We start from the raw sequence: 11046 nt of genomic DNA, 5'->3' as shown, positions 1-11046 counted from the left end.
CTGTCTGCTTCTTTTGAAGTGGGTTAGAGAGGCTGGTCTATGTTTGGCAGCCCTCAGGCCTGATTAGGAGGTGAAATAAACCATTGCAGGAAATATATCACAATTCGGGCAAACCTCCAGATTGCGGCAACTGGAAAGATGCTTGGAAGAAGCTACTGTTGATGAGACTGTTCACAAGCAAGACTCCTTGGGGAAGATTATGGTAGCATTCAGAATCCACTCTTGCATCTTACCTTCTTCTATCCTTTTTCCTTTCCTGACGCAGAGCAGGCTCTATGTCTGTCTAAAATGCTACTGTCTTTCCTTGCTTCTGGGGATGGGGATGGTGTCTCTGTTTCATAAATTCATTCTCACAATGGCTCAGAAGTCAGAGGGTCATGTAACTGGTTTAGCAGTCAGACAAATCCCAGCTCTGCTGGGTGCTATCTGTGGAGACTTAAGACGACCCACTCAACTTTCTAGAGCCTCACGACCTTGATCTGTCTAATGGTATAATTATTACACTTAGCTGGAGTTATTATTGATACAGGGTGAGCTCCTGTAGGTGATGTGCCTTGTGTATTTGTTGGAATGTTGATGGTCATTCTGCATAAGAAAGGGCTCAGCATTTGTCAAGTGAGTTTGGGAAGCCCTGGGTTAATCAAGTCTATTTACTGTAGGATTCTGTAGAGCCCTGAATCAGCTAATCTTTATCATGGCTCTCTAAGAAAGGCGTTTTAACAAGCTGTGTTTTCTTAATGTATTTGACCATAGAATTCTATTTTGGAGGGCATTACATGGGCTATGTCCATTGCCTCAGCCCTGTATTTGGGAAACCACCAGGGGCCAGCCATATCCTATGGTAGGCCCATGTATGGCACTTCTTTAAATAAAGATTTAATTAATTAATTAATTAATTAATTAATTTACAGTGTGAGCCACGGAAGGGACAGAGGGAGGGAGAGAATTTCAAGCAGACTTCGTGCTGACCGTGAAGCCAGACACAGAGCTCAATCTCATGACCCTGAGATCATGACTTGAGCTGGAATCAAGGGTTGGAAGGTTAACGAGGCCACCCAGGAATCCCTTTATGTGGTACTTCTTTTACCTCAGGGGTGGCTCCCCCGTTTGAGGTGGAGGGAAGACCCAGTGGAAAGTGAGGGAAGGCCCTCCTTTCCTTCTGCATTGTGTGAATTCTGGGGAGCAGTGGACTTAGCAAAGTCTCACGTGTGCCCTCAGGTATTTCTCACAATGTACAGAGGTTTATAACATGCAAAAATAGTCTCAAGACAGCCCCTGGCATTCTGGTCCCCAGGGCAGGTGCAGACACACTGGAAGGTAGTCTTGATGGGCCCTGGCTCTTGTGAGGTCACCATACTCTTTCCACATCCCTTGCCATACAGCTCCATTTGTCACCAAAATGGAAGCCTCTTGAAAGTCGTCTCAGTGATGAAATGAGCAGCACTTTTCTGAATGAAAGACACCTTTCGGTTTAACATGCCGACGAGGTAGCTTACTTAGCAGCCCCTGATGTATGGAACATATCTTTGGCTTCCTCGGCTACTGGACCGACGAGTCTCAGGGCTGACAAGGGCTCTGACAAAGATAGGCCAGCACGCAGCTATTTCCTGTCCTCAAAGAAAATAGCATTTCTCCCCGCTACAGAAATGCCCAGAACCCACCACCGTGTTCCTTTCCGTGGTGGATTCTGGGCCCCTTTGTCCTTGGCTGTCCAGTGTGTGGCTCCCTCTTACGCCATCGGGGAGGGTCAAGAGCCACTTGGATGGAGGAGGCCTCAGGAGTGGGGTTGTCTACTTCAACAGTGTGGCTTTGATACCGTAGCGTGGAGCAGCTATGCGATTTCCAGTGCTGCCAGGCCCCCTCTTGGGATGAGCAGAGCCTCTGAGCAGCAATCCTTGATCCATTTTGGAGAATCTGATGGAATCTTTGGTTCCTCTCCCCAGAGAAACACAACCTGGACTCAGCCCATTATAATAGTCTGGCATTTGGGGTAAAAACCATTGTATTAGGGCACTATGACTCTGTTCTCTTCTCATTTACTTTTTGGGGCTCCTGTTTGATTTTTGCCTTCCTTCCCTTTAAGAATGCTGACATGGTGCCAGAGCTGTGGGGACAGAGCTGCGAGTTCCTGTGCCTGGGCTCAGTTGTCCTGGTGGCGACAGCCTGGATGATAGGGGCACGAGTGTGAGCTTCCTGGCCTGGGATGGGGGCCAGTTGGGGCTGGAGGAGGGATGGGAAAGGAGAGGATTTGGGGAGCAGGAGAAGGGGGTGGGGTGGGCAGGTGGGAGGCGGGGGCAGCGGGAGCAAGGGTCTCTGACTGGGGGGCATTCAGTAGAAGGTGACACGTGAATGACACCCGGTGGCTTAAGAGAGAAGAAGTTGGCAGCCTGAAAGGGAGGGAGACAGAGAGCGGGGCTCTTCAATATTGGCATTCATGTCGCTGTGACAGCAGCCATTTATCATACCCTGAATGGGAGTGCAGGGCCCAGTGCGCCGCCAAAGGCCTCTGGTTAAAGTTTTACCTGAGTGTGAAAGGGGCTGGGGCTTCCCTAGGCTGCGGGGGTGGCCCCCGGGGGCCCATCTGTTTGGAGCAGAAAGACTCTGACGCCAGAGGAGGGGCCACCGGACAGGATGTTTCCGGGTGCGGGGACCCCTCCAGGCGTCCCAGGCCAGCAGGGGAAGGGGTCTGCCTCACACGGGGGTCTGGGAAGTCCTGCTCCAGGCATTGAATGGGGAGCCTGGCCCCACATCAATCTGTGAGACTGCCATGGAAGCGGGGGGTGGGCTGGGCAAGTGGGGGCAGGAGCACATTTTGGCAGGTGATGTCACCGATGCCCAGCTCAGGGGGTTTTATTTATTTAATTTTTTAAAAAAGATTTTATTTATTTATTCATGAGAGACACACAGAAGGAGGCAGAGACATAGGCAGAGGGAGAAGCAGGCTCCCTGCGGGGAGCCCGATGTGGAACTCATCCCAGGATCCCGGGATCACCACCTGAGCCAAAGGCAGAGACGCTCAACGTGAGCCACCCAGATGTCCTCCCTCCTTTTAAAAAAAAATATTATTTAGTACTTGCTACACATCAGGCATCTCATATATAAATATACACATATATTTTGTTAGGGGGATAACCCCTGTTTGTTGTTGGCAGAGTGAGGTGTTCTTGGGGTGCAGGACTTTCAGAGCTAAATCTGGGATGGTTTTAGGCAAAACAGGACATTAACTTGAGGTATTAACCTGAGGACTAATTCAAACTTGCGTTCATTTGATCTCACAGCAGCTCTTGGAAAGAGGCATCGCATTAACCTCCACTTACAAGTGAAGAGCCAGGCGGTGAGAGGGGAGTGATGAGCCAAGGCCACAAAGCCAGGGAGCAAGAGAGCTTGGGTCTGGAGTGAAGCAGTCTGGTTTCCAAGTTGGAGCTCCCAGCCCTCCACTGTGCTGCCCAGGCCTGGAGGGAACCCTTGTGTGCTGAGCACATTTTCTGAACTGAAAAGCTAGGAGGAGGAGGTCTGATGTGTTGACTGTTCATTGTGGTGGTCTTTAGGGTCCTGTGTTTAAGATGGGGCCTGTCCTGGACTTTGTGGTCTGTCTGGTCCACAGAGAGGCTGGCAATGGGGAACAAGTCTGTCCTAAAGGTACGCAGTGCTTCCAGCGTGTGGGGCCCTGGTGTTTATCTAGGAATGTAGCTAATGACCTTGGAGGTGCTTGCCAAGATTCCCAGGCTAGTGAGGACAGAGCAAGAGGTCAGGGAGGATAGACATGTTGGATCTTGCATCCCAGGATGCTTTGCCAAGTGGTCCCATGCCCCGGCCATGAGCAGGCACCAGGGTGATGGCAGATGAGTGAGGACAGGGGGATAAAGCTGTGTTCCCAGGCAGGAACCACTTTGGCCTATATTCCATCTTGGGTTGTGGGATAGCTCAGTCACTCCCGTGCCAGGCTCCTTGCAGAGAGAGGATGTGAATCCAGATCATGTGAGTCAAACAAATCTGCTAAGAGGCCTTTTGGAAGAAAAATGAAATCCCCCAATTCTCCCCTTTGGGAGTCCTGTGGGCTGTGTTGATGGAGCAAGTATTTTCTGGATGCCAAGTTCACACCTAGCGCTGTGGGCAGAGGCCTTAGTTCTGGGAAAACGTGTGTGTGTGTGTGTGTGTGTGTGTGTGTGTGTGTGTGGTAGGGGTGGAGAAGCATAAAGATGCTGGAGGATCTCTTGTTTCTGTTAAGAGACTAGCACAGCTCAGAGTGTAGGACCATTAGCTGCTCTCTCCTGGCCCATCCCCAAAGCCCAGCTGCTGAGGCCTAGCTGGCCTGGGCTTCCACTCCAAGATGTGACTTCTGTCTTGTGCGACCACATCTCAGCTCCTGCCAGAAGCTATGCTCATTGACCCATTCCAGCCCCAACTCAGACCCCTTGTCTCTCCACATGATGGTGGCGCCTTGCTGTTTAGTAATCACACTTGGAGAAGCCACACTGTAATGTCCCAGAGCTGGCTGATGGGGTACAGGTGGCGGGAATGCAGAGGTCTTGGGTAACTGAGAGAAAAGCCACCAGTAGGAGGTATGAGCCTCCCCGAGGAGCCAGGTGGTGGGGTATTCAGAGAAACATGTGATAGAGGAGGTTGGAGGGGGTGCACTAAGCAGGAGCACAAGGCCAGTGCTGCTTACCACCTCTCTCTCTTTCATAGAATCATCCATTCAACACCCATGAACCGTTTGCACTGATACCTTCTCTGTGCTTGTTCTGTGTTAGGCTTAGGCTACATAGGAGAAAATATGACATGGTCCCTGCTGCTTGGAGCTTGGGAATATAATATGTAAGTTATATCTTGTGGTTTGTGCCATGAGGTAGATACATGGGGTGCTGGGGTGAATGACAGGGGGTCTGGGAAGGCCTCTCCAAGAAGGAGCATGTAAGTGAAGCCTGAGGCTGGACAGAAACCAGCCAGGGAGGAGTGAGGGCGGTGTGCAGGCAGAGGGGCAGCATGTGCAAAGCCCCTGAGCTTGTGAGGTTAGAGCTCAGTGAGTGGCCGGTGGCCTGGGATGAAAGTGCAGAGGGACCGAGGGTCCTTCAGGATCAAGGGCTGTGATGAGCCGGTGGCTGAGTGGGTGGATTGTTCCGTTAGAACAGGGCCCGCGAATCTATGGCTAGACCTCAGTGCTGGCATAAAACAGTAGGTGCCCGATCAATGTGTGGTGGAGAATGAGGGGAGGCAGCAGGGGGAGCTGGGTCAGGGTGGAGGCGCTTTGGGATGTGGAAATGGTTATTTTGGTGGTGGTGGCAGGGGCCATCCTTGCACCAGCCCTGTCCCCTCTGTCCCCGTTCTCCCCGCCTACATCGTCCCTCTGGCTTCTCTTAATTGCCTTGGGGATGCTGAATGGGGAGGCCGGGAGGGGTCTGCATTTGTGCCTTGCCCGGGGGGACATTAAGCGAACAGAGTCCCTCTCGGTTTTTCATGTCATTAATTGGTGATCTTCAGACTCTGAAATAGCATTTCCCCTCGCCCATCCCTTATTTCATTATCCTCAGCTCAATACACATCAGTGCCGTGCAAGGCAGCCTGCTTGGATATATTAGGAATTATTTAAATGAGATGGGGATGTATGGGTAGTTAAAAGCGCAGTCTTCTATCCTGCCCTAATTATGTATCAAATTACGTTACAATTATTCCCAAATATAAACTTGCTGAGGACCTCCAAAGGGGAGGTTCTGAGAGCCTCAGAAGAAAAGTGAAATAGGGTAGAAGGGAAACGATGGCCCTAGGCCTGGAATGGGCTCGGGGCTCTGAAACCCAGGCAGCAATGTGTGTGTGTGTGTGTGTGTGTGTGTGTGTGTGTGTGTGTGTGTTGGTCTCTCTGTCTGTCTGTGTCTGTGTGTCTGTGTGTGTATCTGTGTTGTCAACTCTACCACCACGCCGTGTCTATTTTAGGTGTTACTGGCTCAGGGTTGGCAGCCATCAATGAGCAGCAAGAAGTCCTATGCAGACTTCTGTCAAATTATGTACAATGACTCTACCATTCTGTAGCTCGTGTGGCCCTGACTCTGTGCTCAGGCTTCAGCAAGGTTCCAGCCTCCAACTTTCCCTGTGAGCCTCAGCAAACACTTAGAGAGCAACCCTCTGCGTGGGCACTTGGCAAATGCCTCTTATGCAACACTCGCTCAATCCTGGGAGGAAGGGATGGGCTTGCTTGAGGTGTCTTAGCCCAAAAGTGGCAGGTTGGGATTCACACCCAGGTCTGTTTCTGAGGCCATATGCCCCAGAAGGTGACACTGGGCCACTTGGTCCCCAGGCTAGTGAGCAGCTTTCTTCGGAGTTGTTTTTATCCATCTGTTTCATGCTAGGAGCTAGCCTCCTCTGTAATCTTTGGAGGGATCCAGATCAATCCTTATTAATAACTTAATAATTATTAGTCGTCATGAGGCTACTGATGTTGCAGGACTCTGAGTCTGGCTGCTTGAATTCCTCCTCTCTCACACCTGCCTCCTGTAGCCACTCATTCTGGGCCTGAGGATGGGAGGTGGGGGTGTTCTCATCAGAAGAGCCCTCTCCCTTCTCTCTAACTATTGGGCAGGTGGGGTTGCCCAGGGGTGTCAAGGTATTTTCAGCTAAGACTTCAAAGCATGCTGGGACCTTGTTGTGGGTTGAATTGTGCCATCTCCCCACTATCCTCCCTGCCAGTGTTGAAGTCCCTCTCTAGTACCGACATAGGGTCTTTGCAGATAATCAAGTTAAAACAAGGTCAATCCAGTATGACTGTCCCTATAAAAAGGGAATTTGGGCATGGAGACAGGCACAGAGGGAGGATGGTATGAGGAAGGATGCCAAGGGAAGCTGAAGGCTTGGCATCAAGCCAAGGAACACCAAAGATTGCTAGTAGAGGGCCAGAAGCTGAGGGAGAGAGGTGCCCGGGCTGCATTCCCCCTCACAGCCCTCAAGAGGCACCAGCTTTGCCTGTGTCTTGATCATGGACTCTAGAACAGTGAAACAATAAGTTTCTTTAAGCCGCTCCATTTGTAACAGTCCTAAGTAATGGATACAGGACTCAGTGGTGGGGTACAAGCAGGGCGGAGGAATGGAGAGCCGTGGGTGGCAACCAGGAGCCTCACCCTGACAGGTGTCCCAGGGATGAGGCAGGCCTGGCCTGAGCCCATCTGACAGCCAGCTTTGTAGATGGGTGAATGTGATCTTGTGGCAGCCAGAGTCCCTAAACAGAAATGACATGCCTTTCTAGGCGGATGGTCAGCTGAGGAATTCTCAGCAGAGTCTGGACCAGGAATCCAACCAACAGATGGAGCCAACCCCTGTCTATGGGGAGAAGGCTATAGGACCTGGTCCTGTGCTGAGTGTTGGGGCAGAGTCAGCAGTGCCCATGTCTTGTGCTTATCAGGAATTTCCAAGGCTCACTGTTCTAGCTCTGTTCCCTCTGCCCTTTGGTTCTGACTAGTTGTTACCAGTGGAATATAGAAGTGATGAGAACACCTCTGAGTTGAGGTGGTTAAGAGAGAGTGGGCATTCTGCACACATCTTCTCCTTCCCTTTCCTGTCTGCTGCTGGCATGAGGGGACTCAGGAGGGAGCCTTGACATAGAAAGGAATCTAGGAGGCAGCCCGGGTGGCTCAGGGGTTTAGCGCTACCGTCGGCCCAGGTTGTGGTCCTGGAGGCCCGGGATCGAGTCCCACATCGGGCTCCCTGCATGGAGCCTGCTTCTCCCTCTGCCCGTGTCTCTGCCCATCTCTCTCTCTCGCTCTGTGTCTCTCATAAAATAAAATAAAATAAAATAAAATCTAAAAAAAAAAAAAAAAAAAAGGAGTCTGGGCCCAGAAGTCCTTGCGTGGGGACAACTGCCCTGGATGAAGCCTCGAAGAGGACGTTACCTATGGGGGGTGTTTAGCCCAGGGCCTGGTTCCTGACATAAAGGATATATCTGATTAGTATTTATGTCTCTTTCTCTTCTGGGGTTCAACTCCCTAACCCCAGAGATGAGACCACCTTTGGTGGGCCTCTCTTTCTCGACTCAATGAAATCTCTCCTCCAAGCACCTCCTGGATTCCCCAAGAGAAGCTGGGGTTCCTAAGCCTGACCTTGGAATCCCTTTGATTTGCAAGATTGCTTATTTCCATTTTTAAGGAAGCATTTCTAATAAAGGTACCAAAACTATTTTTGCATGCAACTTTTTTTTTGGGGGGGTAGGACAATTTGTGCTAATTAGATGTAAAAATCATTCCTGGGAAAATTATATAATTTACATGCAATTTACAAAATAGGCCTTTGATATTATTTGTGCTGCTACTTTGCTGTGAAGTTAGTAAACAGCGTAAACACTGGACCTGGGTGAATGTGCTCCAGGGAAAGAGGCCCAGGGGCTCCTGATGTGAGGCATGGCTCTCTGGGGTGATGGAGATGCCAGGTTCTCACTGTGGAGGCCCATTCCCCCCGCAGGCAGCCCTGGCGGTGCCAGCTGACGCCACCATGCCCCACTTGTGCTGGATTGCAGTTTCGGGATGACTCATAGATGGCTTTCCACATGTCTCAGCTCCGGTGTGATTCTCGAGTACCCAGGTGAGAGCAAAGCCTCTTGGCAGGTGCTTTGGGGGAAAGGGAGGGAGGTCCTCAGTGGCGTACCGAGGTCTCTATCCTGGGTTGTGTTTTAATTAGGGACTTGGATGAGGACCCTAGGTTAGTTAAGCACACAGGTAGATGGAGTGAGATTGGGGGGGATAGTCAATGGGGTGGAAGACAGGACCCAACAACTTCTAGACAGGTGGGAGCTATGTTCCACCATCACAGGAGGAAATCTAACAGGTGCATCCGTAAAATCATCCATTAGGAACTCAGTGGGGGAAGATGATACTCTGCAGCAGTCTCTCCGTCAGGGCCAATCGGGAGGCAGAAACCACAGCAGCTACTTTAATAGCAAGTGTTTCGTATAAGGGACAGGTGGTCATCAGAAAACTGGAAAGATCAAAACTGAACACCGAAAAAAAAAAAAAAAAAAACAAAAAACAAAACTGAACACCGAGGCATCATGGGGGGGGGGGGGGTGTGCTCCAGAAGTTAGAAGCTGGGAGGAGGAGCCCCAAGGAGCTGGGGCTCAGATCTTCCAGGAGAAAACGCCAGCTGGTGAGGGCTGTGAGGGTGACATGAGGAGACTGGTTCTGTAAGTGTGGGAAAACCCCACAAACTGGATAGGGTTTTTCTAAGTGGGCTGAAATTAGCTGAAAACCCAGATGCTACCAGATAGGAATTAAGGTCGACCAGGGAAGTGAGCACCATCTTTACTCCCTTCAGGCTGCAGGGGAAGGACAGAGCCAACTCGTTCTGGATGGATTCAGATGGGGAGTGATCGGGGATGGCTCCAGAAAGGCGGTTTCCAGGTTGAGATAAAGAAGACTTAGGGGCATCTGGGTGGCCCAATCAGTCAAGCAGCTGCCTTCAGCTCACATCATGATCCCAGAGTGCTGGGATGGAGCCCTACATCGGACTTCCTGCTCCCCAGAGAGCTTGCTTCTCCCTCTGCTGCTCCCCCTGTTTGTGTACTTTCTCTCTCTGTGTGTGTGTCAGAATAAATAAATAAATAAATAAATAAATAAATAAATAAATAAATAAAGGAGACTTTATTTTCCTTAATTTTCTTTCTGATTTTAGAAGCAATATCTGTTTTTGTAGAATCCTTGGAACATACAAGTTGCTGAGATGTCAGCTGGGGTGCAGGGGAGACATGATTTCTCAGAGTTCCAGGTGAAATGATCTGGCCCTTCTATCCCCAAAGCAGAGGACACTCAAAGCCCTCTTCAGGAGTTTTTTTTTTTTTTCCTCACCAGGAGTTCTTTGCATTCCCCTCTGGTTTACATTCTCCAAGACTCCCCTGCTCTTTGACCCCCGCTATATTGCCCTGAGATGGAGCTGGGCCTGATATTGGCTTCCCCTTGGGCCAGGCCCTCAAGGATTCAGCTTCTAGCCCATGTACAAATCAAGCTGTTTGCCCAAAGCCAGATTCTTTCCGAGAGGAGTTTTGGCACCAGTTCTTAAGATAATTACATTTTTTCCACCTTGTTGCATATAGAAAAGTTTAAAGAAGCAAATAGAAATCATTTGTAATTATACCTTCCAAAGATGACCACTCTTAACCTTTTGGCCTTTTTTCCCTCTGCAAATGTATTCATTTTTAAGATAATTTGGATCATAGTGAATATTATAATTTTGTATCTTGCTTCCCCTTCCCCCATCGCTTAATACACGAACATTTTCCAAAGGCCAATATGTGTTTTTAAAAATATCTTTTTCCAACAGTGGCCCAGTATAGAATTCTTTGGCTATGTCGCAACCTGTTATGTGATATTTTGCTTTAATGGATTTTTTTTCTTTCATGACTAGTTTTCTTGTTGATATCTTTTTTACATAAATCTTTGTGCATATCTTTGAAAATTTCCTTAGACTAGAACCTCAAAGCAGGATGACTGGTTCAAGTGATATATTAAAAACACCTTTTATTATGGAAAATTTTCAAATATACATTGGAGAGAGTTGTGAGCTGGACACCCTGTGTTATCATTCAGCTTTGACGATTACTGAAATTCTGACAGTTTTATCTATCCCATCCTCATTTTATTTTTTTAAGATTTTTTTTTTTTTTTTTTAATGATAGACAGAGAGAGAGAGAGAAAGAGAGGGAGAGGTACAAGCAGGCTCCATGCCGGGAGCCTGACGTGGGACTTGATCCCGGGACTCCAGGATCGCACCCTGGGCCAAAGGCAGGCGCTAAACCGCTGAGCCACCCAGGGATCCCCTATTTTTTTTTTTTTTTGATTGGAATGTTTTAAAGCAAGTCCTGATGTTGTATTATTTCCCCTGTAAAAGTTAAGTTTTTCTTCTCAAACAGGTATAATGACTTCTTATAGCATAAGCAGGATACCATTTGCACACTTAAACTAACAACAATTCCTAAATATTATCTAATATCTGGCTAGGTCAAATTTTCTCTAATTAATTAAAAAATATCTTCCCATAGACAACTTGTTTGAATCAGGATCCAAACAAAAGTCC

At 49.0% G+C, this 11046-nt stretch overlaps 1 long non-coding RNA gene across 5 annotated transcripts; it reads left to right on the top strand.

Annotated features, from left to right (window-relative positions):
* Positions 1-2082: 2082 nt before the first annotated feature.
* LOC144298349 (uncharacterized) lies at positions 2083-9573 on the top strand. Of its 5 annotated transcripts, none has more exons than XR_013365306.1 (4): positions 2083-2184; positions 7981-8148; positions 8443-8562; positions 9292-9573. It is a non-coding gene; the product is annotated as an uncharacterized LOC144298349 (long non-coding RNA). The 5 variants fall into 5 exon arrangements; XR_013365304.1 differs by having other exon boundaries at positions 3282-8148; XR_013365305.1 differs by having other exon boundaries at positions 2089-2184; positions 3279-8148.
* The last annotated feature ends 1473 nt before the right edge of the window (positions 9574-11046 follow it).

This window comes from Canis aureus, chromosome 26 (assembly GCF_053574225.1).
Source record: "Canis aureus isolate CA01 chromosome 26, VMU_Caureus_v.1.0, whole genome shotgun sequence".
Classification (NCBI taxonomy): domain Eukaryota; kingdom Metazoa; phylum Chordata; class Mammalia; order Carnivora; family Canidae; genus Canis; species Canis aureus.
This window is presented reverse-complemented; position numbering and strand designations above follow the sequence as displayed.